The sequence below is a fragment of the Entelurus aequoreus genome, linkage group LG14 (assembly GCF_033978785.1).
Source record: "Entelurus aequoreus isolate RoL-2023_Sb linkage group LG14, RoL_Eaeq_v1.1, whole genome shotgun sequence".
NCBI classification, from domain to species: Eukaryota; Metazoa; Chordata; class Actinopteri; order Syngnathiformes; family Syngnathidae; genus Entelurus; species Entelurus aequoreus.
In genome coordinates this window covers 25,886,580-25,895,147 of record NC_084744.1, presented here as the reverse complement: position 1 = coordinate 25,895,147, position 8,568 = coordinate 25,886,580, and the positions used below count along the sequence as shown (strand labels likewise).

Below are 8,568 nucleotides of genomic sequence, written 5' to 3'. Positions count from 1 at the left end.
ATGTGGGGCCGTATTTATCAAGCTTCTTAGAATTACTCCTAAGAAGTCTGCTAAGAGTTGACTTATAAGTAAAGAAATTCTTCGCTGAAAGCTGCACTTAAAAGTTAGTTATCAAGCGTCTTACTCACACTTTCAGCAAAGTGTAGGACTGAATCTTAAGTGTCACACTCAGAGCTGAATTACGACATTACTATGTGCCGTAAATGGAATTTTAGGTGACATAATTTCTGTGTCCATAGAAATGACCAATCACGGGAGGGAATCCCTTGTCTAAGAATAAAGAAATATCTTAGAAATATTTAAGTGGACAATGGGATTGTATATTTTGACAATAAACTACAAAATAATACAAAACAAACAAACAATATTGGCAAAGAATCAAAAATAAATGTTTCCTTTTCTTTCCAATTCATTAATTAGGCAACTAATTTGAAACTGGTGTGGGTGGCTCTATATATACTAGCCCACTGCAGCCACATGCAGAAATCAACATGGAATCGAAAAGAAAACCAAACTGGCGAGAGGAGACGCCCCTTATTAAATCTGTGACAAAAATAATACCCGCTCTGTCTAAACGATACCGTTTGATCAGCTGCTCGTCATCAAACAAAGCCAGGACATCCTTCTGCTCCCTGAACGTTTGCGCACGTCTCTCTCGCCTCAGTGCCATCCCCCGCTGGCAACTCCTAACCACTTAGGACACCTCTGAAGGTCTCTTAAATATCGTGGAGAGTAGGAGTGATTCTTAGACTTAAGAAAGTTGATACATAGCTTTTATTCTTAAGTTTGAGAGTAGGACTAAATTTCGCAAATTCTCAGGACTTAAGTATAAAATGGCACTCTAAGACGCTTGATAAATACGGCCCCTGGGGCCGTACTTATCAAGCTTCTTAGAATTACTCCTAAGAAGTCTGCTAAGAGTTGACTTAAGAGTAAATAAATTATTCGCTGAAAGCTGCACTTAAAAGTTAGTTATCAAGCGTCTTACTCACACTTTCAGCGAAGTGTAGGACTGAATCTTAAGTGTCACACTCAGAGCTGAATTACGACATTACTATGTGCCGTAAACGGAATTTTAGGTGACGTCATATCTGTGTCCATAGAAATGACCAATCACGGAAGGGAATCCCTTGTCTAAGAATAAAGAAATATCTTAGAAATATTTAAGTGGACAATGGGAGTGTATATTTTGACAATAAACTACAAAATAATACAAAACAAACAAACAATATTGGCAATGAATCAAAAATAAATGTTTCCTTTTTGTTGCACCTTTCCTGCTTCCTGCTCCCAGACCGTAACAAAGAGGCAGGGGAGACACTTCTCCAGGATGTATGCTCGGGGCAACACCCTTCACTTTACCCGGCAGTGGGTCTCCACAGCGGACGACTTTAGAGTGAATGATGAGTCCGGCGATTAGTTGCAAATCTTGCTTTATTGATTGCTTGCACACAGCCAATCCAACACAAAACAAACTAGTCCCCGCCCGCACTCACGCTACCGCTCCCTCTCTTCTCTCGCCCACACACTCACTGACGTCACTCACCTCACATGCTGTAACCCAGCGTATGTGTGTGCCACACACATATGCTACTCTCATAACATTTTCTTTCCAATTCATTAATTAGGCAACTAATTTGAAACTGGTGTGGGTGGCTCTATATATACTAGTCCACTGCAGCCACATGCAGAAATCGAAAATTATTAAATCTGTGACAAAAATAATACCTGCTCTGTCTAAACGATACCGTTTGATCAGCTGCTCGTCATCAAACAAAGATGAACGTTCGCGCGCGTCTCTCGCCTCAGTGCCATCCCCTGCTGGCAACTCCTAACCACTTAAGACACCTCTGAAGGTCTCTTAAATATCGTGGAGAGTAGGAGTGATTCTTAGACTTAAGAACGTTGATAAAAAGCTTTTATTCTTAAGTTTGAGAGTAGGACTAAATTTCGCAAATTTTCAGGATTTAAGTGTAAAATGCCACTCTAAGAAGCTTGATAAGTACGGCCCCTGGTTTCCAACCGCATAATCCAGGTGCGTTAGTCCGACTTTTCAAAAACCATACACGATCGGATTAAGGTGTTTCCATGGGCTGTAGGAGGCTTATTTAGAACAGAACTATTTGAGAAATTGGACTAATTTAGTGCATGGACACGTACTGTGTGATTCCACACATCTATAAACCATGGGAGTTTGCATAATTGGCATGACGCATTTGAGTAAAAAAACATGAAAAGCAAAATATGATTAGAAATTAGGGCAGTCAAAAATTGTATAATTAACTCATATTTAATCGCCAACATACGTTTTTGTCGGGATGTGTTGATTGATGACTGATTTGTATCGGCCGACTTTCGTGGAAAAGTATGTGATCGGCCATTGTAGAACATTGCCTTTTAATGCTGGTCACAAACGCTGATCTTCCCTGGCTGAGGAGCTATGGGTCTTTCTACATCAGGGGTGTCCAAAGTGCGGCCCGCAGCTAATTGTTTACCGGCCCGCCACACATTCTGGAAATGCTATTGCAAAAAATAAAAATGAACATTAAAAAAAGTGGAATGAGGTGAAATCTAACGAGAAAAAGTTGCAATGTTGACACAAAGCTGCCATTCAGGCTGTTTTTTCTTCTTTTGTCTTTCTTTCTTTTTCTTTTTTTGCCATTGCTCAAAAAAAAAAAAAATTACAAAAAATCCATGTTATAATGAATTATTTTCAAGGCTCCAATTACTTCAAATATTTAACTTTAAAATGTTTTATGTGGTAAATATTGCATATATTGTGTAGTTGCCATATAAAAACATCAACGTTTTCTTTGACAAAAGCGCACAAAACAAACAAAATAATAGTTCAAACCTAAAATCGACAGATATATCTGAAGTTGATCTCGTAACTTAAGTGTTGAAAGTAAAAGAAAAACCTAATAAAAATGTATCACTTTATGAGTGGGGCACCTTTTGGATCCCAAATATATTTAGTGGTATTTTATTTATCTTTTCACTGTGATTACTCAAAAATATTAAATAATTAAAATCAATGGTGTCCTGCATTATTGATATTTTAGGGCTCTAATTACTAAATACTGCATATTTCAGTTTTACTATAAAAAAACAAAGTTTTTTTTTGACAGAAAAGCCATAAAACCTTATTTTTTTAAAAATTGTATTACTTTATATCAACTTGAAGTTATTATAGAGATTTACTGTAAGTGTTAAATAATTTAAAAAAAATAATAATTTCACTTATTTTTAACATTTTAATGACTGAGACCCTTTATGGGCCCCGGGACCCCTAAAGGTAAAATAAATAAAAAAATCCATATATTTTGTTATGGTTTGAAAATTAAAAATATCAAAATGGCCCCCACATGCTTCAATTTTTCCGTGTGCGGCCCTCAGTGAAAAAAGTTTGGACACCCCTGATCTAGAGGAAGTAAAAGTCGTAACAAGGTTTCCGTAGCTCAGGGATGTCCAAAGTGCGGCCCGCAGCTAATTGTTTACCGGCCCGCCACACATTCTGGAAATGCTATTGCAAAAATTAAAAAAAAAACATTAAAAAAAGTGGCCCTGTGATGAGGTGTCGACTTGTGTGTACCCCGCCTTCCGCCCGAATGCAGCTGAGATAGGCTCCAGCAACCCCCGTGACCCCAAAAGGGACAAGCGGTAGAAAATGGATGGGTGGATTAAAAAAAGTGGCATTAGGTGAAATCTAACTAGAAAAAGTTGCAATGTTGACACAAAGCTGTCATGCAGGCTGTTTTTTTCTTGTGTCTATCTTCATTTTTATTTTTTTGCCATTGCTCAAAAAAAAAAAAAAAATTATATGTTATAATGAATTATTGACCTATTCAAGGCTCCAATTACTTAAAATATTTCACTTTAAAATGTTTTAAGTGGAAAATATTGCATACATTGTGTGGTTGCCATATAAATATATCAATGTTTTCTTTGATAAAAGAGCATAAAACAAACAATATAATAGTTCTAATGTAAAATCGACAGATATCTGACGTTGATCTCGTAACTTAAGTGATGAAAGTTAAAAAAAATAAAACCTAATAAAAATGTATTACTTTATGAGTGGGGCACCTTTTGGATCCCAAATATATTTAGTGGTATTTTATTTATCTTTTCACTGTGATGACTCAAAAATATTAAATAATTAAAATCAATGGTGTCCTGCATTATTTATATTTTAGGGCTCCAATTACTAAATACTGCCTATTTCAGTTTTACTATAAAAAACAAAGTTGTTTTTGACAGAAAAGCCATAAAACCTTTTTTTTTTTTTTAAGTTGATATAGAGATTTACTGTAAGCGTTAAATAAAAAATAATAATACAAATTAGACTTATTTTTAACATTTGAATAACTGAGACCCTTTATGGTCCCCGGGACCCCCAAAGGTAAAATAAATTTAAAAAATCCATATATTTTGTTATGGTTTGAAATGAAAAATATCAAAATGGCCCCCACATGCTTTAATTTTTCCGTTTGCGGCCCTCAGTGGAAAAAGTTTGGACACCCCTGTTCTACATAGTAGTGAGCAGCTCCCCTAAAACAGTGTTCCTTAAACCATTGTTGGGCCGCGAGCTCCCCCTAGACGGTCGCAAAAAAAGATCGATTTCTCAGCTATGCGGCAATCATTGTAATAGACTTTTCCACCACTTGTGGCAGTAACGACAATATGAAACAAACATAAGAAGTCTGGAGATATAGTCATAGACATGTTTCTTAAGCACAAAAATAATGGCAAAGAGTGGTAGCGACGCCGGACACGCGCCAAACACTTCCTCAACTACGGTGCCTGCCGGGCCCCTCGGCGCATGCCACCGGTAAAGTGCCCCTCGGCGGGAGCCTAGCAGTGATCTTAATCCGACTGTTTAAAGAGTCTTATATGTGTGAATGCTTTCACACAATTAAAACAAAGCACTGTGAAGGCCCACGGCAATTGTTGACGCGATGAGATTTCTGCCCAGTGCTCTGAATGTTAAAGGCCTACTGAAACCCACTACTACCGACCACGCAGTCTGATAGTTTATATATCAATGATGAAATCTTAACATTGCAACACATGCCAATACGGCCGGGTTAACTTATAAAGTGCAATTTTAAATTTCCCGCTAAACTTCCGGTTGAAAACATCTACGTATGATGACGTATGCGCGTGATGTCATTCGTTGAAACGGAAGTATTCGGACACCATTGAATCCAATACAAAAAGCTCTGTTTTCATCTCAAAATTCCACAGTATTCTGGACATCTGTGTTGGTGAATCTTTTGCAATTTGTTTAATGAACAATGGAGACTGCAAAGAAGAAAGTTGTAGGTGGGATCTGTGTATTAGCGGCTGGCTGCAGCAACACAACCAGGAGGACTTTGACTTGGATAGCAGACGCGCTATCCGACGCTAGCCGCAGACCGCATCGGTGATCGGGTGAAGTCCTTCGTCGCTCCGTCGATCGCTGGAACGCAGGTGAGCACGGGTGTTGATGAGCAGATGAGGGCTGGCTGGCGTAGGTGGATAGCTAATGTTTTTAGCATAGCTCTGTGAGGTCCCGTTGCTAAGTTAGCTTCAATGGCGTCGTTAGCAACAGCATTGTTAAGCTTCGCCAGGCTGGAAAGCATTAACCGTGTATTTATATGTCCATGGTTTAATAGTATTGTTGATTTTCTGTCTTTCCTTCCAGTCAGGGGTTTATTTATTTTGTTTCTATCTACAGTTAAGCCCGATGCTATCACGTTAGCTCCGTAGCTAAAGTGCTTCGCCGATGTATTGTCGTGGAGATAAAAGTCACTGTGAATGTCCATTTTGCGTTCTCGACTCTCATTTTCAAGAGGATACAGTATCCGAGGTGGTTTAAAATACAAATCCGTGATCCACAATAGAAAAAGGAGAAAGTGTAGAATCCAATGAGCCAGCTTGTACCTAAGTTACGGTCAGAGCGAAAAAAGATGCGTCCTGCACTGCACTCTAGTCCTTCACTCTCACGTTCCTCATCCACGAATCTTTCATCCTGGCTCAAATTAATGGGGTAATCGTCGCTTTCTCGGTCCGAATCGCTCTCGCTGCTGGTGTAAACAATGGGGAAATGTGAGGAGCCCTTCAACCTGCGACGTCACGCTACTTCTGGTACAGGCAAGGCTTTTTATATCAGCGACCAAAAGTTGCGAACTTTATTGTCGATGTTCTCTACTAAATCCTTTCAGCAAAAATATGGCAATATCGCGAAATGATCAAGTATGACACATAGAATGGATCTGCTATCCCCGTTTAAATTTTAAAAAATCATTTCAGTAGGCCTTTAAAGTGAAGAATATCAATAAAGCGCGGGTAAACGATGGGAGTAAGAATATCAATAAAGCACGGGTAAATGGTGGAAGTAACTGTCAAAGGCAGCATCATAAGATATTATGTATCAGTATGGCAATATTGTCTCAAAAACATATTAAGTTAAGTTAAAGTACCAATGATTGTCACACACACACTAGGTGTGGTGAAATTTGTCCTCTGCATTTGACCCATCCCTTTGCTCACCCCCTGGAAGGTGAGGGGAGCAGTGGGCAGCAGCGGTGCCACGCCTGGGAATCACTTTTGGTGATTTAACCACCAATTCCAACCCTTGATGCTGAGTGCCAAGCAGGGAGGTAATGGGTCCCATTTTTATAGTCTTTGTTATGACTCGGCCGGGGTTTGAACTAACAATCTACTGATCTCAGGGCGGACACTCTAACCACTAGGCCACTGAGTATCTCTTTCTAAACTGTACCGGTAAACCTCGTAATACCAGTATACCGCCCAGCCCTAACCCTGACGAGTCTACCAGAGATGGCTGTGCTTCTGGAGGTTCTCCTCTCTCCACAAAAGGAATAGCTCTGACAGAGTGACCATCGGGTTTTTGGTCACCTCCCTGACTAAGGCCCTTTTCTTCTGATTGCTCAGTTTAGACGGCTGGACAGTTCTAGGAAGAGACCTGGTGGTTCCATACTTCTTCCATTTACGGATGATGGAGGCTACTGTGCTCATTGGGACCTTCAAGGCAGCAGATACTGTATTTTTCTGTACTTTCCCAGATTTGTGCCTTGAGACAATCCTGTCTCTGAGGACTACAGACAATTATTTTGACTTCATTCTTGGTTTGTGCTCTGCCATGCACTGTCAAGTGTGGGACCTTATATACAGACAGGTGTGTGCCTTTGTAACGGCAAGCTACATTCACAAGCAGTCCAAATATAATGTGTTTATGCGAGGGGGGTGAAACAGGCAGTGCAAAAATCTAACTGTGGTGGTTCATATTTGTCTGCGGCGGGTTGTCAGAAATAAATGAATGCATAAGAAACACTGGAAAAAACATACAGGTAAATTCCAGACTATAAGACGCTACTCTTTTCCTACGCTTTAAACCCCAGCTTATAAAAAAATTCCGGCTAATTTTTTTTTTTTTTTTTTGTTCACTGCCATAATCTAATTTTTTTTTTTTTTAAGCGCTATTGTTTGTGCTATGGCGCCATCTTTTGGACGAGTTCGCTCACTGCAGGTGCTGCAGTGTTGCATTGCCATTCTGTTTAGACTGAGCTTTCAACCGGAAGTATAAGTGTCGTTCCGTCTTCTGGCTGTGCACTGCGTTACTACTCTTATGAATTCTTTATTCATCACCCCAAGCAACATTTGCAAGTTTTACAGTATAACTAAAACAATTATTTGTTACTAAATTGTCCAAGGTTTTATGTCTGCAGGAGTGTTTTCATTCATATTTGTACGTTTTAACGTATTGTAGTGAAGCTAGTATCGTTGCTAACGAGAGATGTCCGATCATATCGGACGATAAATGCTTCAAAATGTAATATCAGAAATTATCGGTATCGGTTTCAACCTCCCGATTTTCCCAGGAGACTCCCGAATTTCAGTGCCCCTCCTGAAAATCTCCCGGGGCAACCATTCTCCCGAATTTCTCCCGATTTCCACCCGGACAACATTATTGGGGGCGTGCCTTAAAGGCACCGTCTTTAGCGTCCTCTACAACCTGTCATCACGTCCACTTTTCCTCCATACAAACCAGTCACATAATATATGCGGCTTTTCACACACATAAGTGAATGCAAGGCATACTTCATCAACAGCCATACAGGTCACACTGAGGGTGGCCGTATAAACAACTTTAACACTGTTACAAATATGCGCCACACTGTGAACCCACACCAAAACAAGAATGACAAACACATTTCGGGAGAACATGCGCACCGTAACACAACATAAACACAACAGAACAAATACCCAGAACCCCTTGCAGCACGAACGCTTCCGGGACGCTACAATATACACCCGCTACCACCAAACCCCGCCCACCTCAACCCCTCAATGCATCCAGCGGGGCATCACAACAAAATTAGGCATTATGTGTTAAACGACTGTATATATCGGTATCGGTTGATATCGGAATCGGTAATTAAGAGTTGGACAATATCGGAATATCGGCAAAAAAGCCATTATCGGACATCTCTATTGCTAACACATTTACGAGTGTCTGTGTTAGTATTATTAACTCACAATGGCATTCTTTTTGTATTTTTT

At 39.7% G+C, this 8,568-nt stretch overlaps 1 protein-coding gene across 1 annotated transcript in view; it reads right to left on the bottom strand.

Moving 5' to 3' along the window:
* LOC133664693 (DCN1-like protein 1) overlaps positions 1 to 8,568 on the bottom strand; it is a 38,202-nt gene that overhangs the window by 7,794 nt on the left and 21,840 nt on the right. The window lies entirely within an intron of this gene.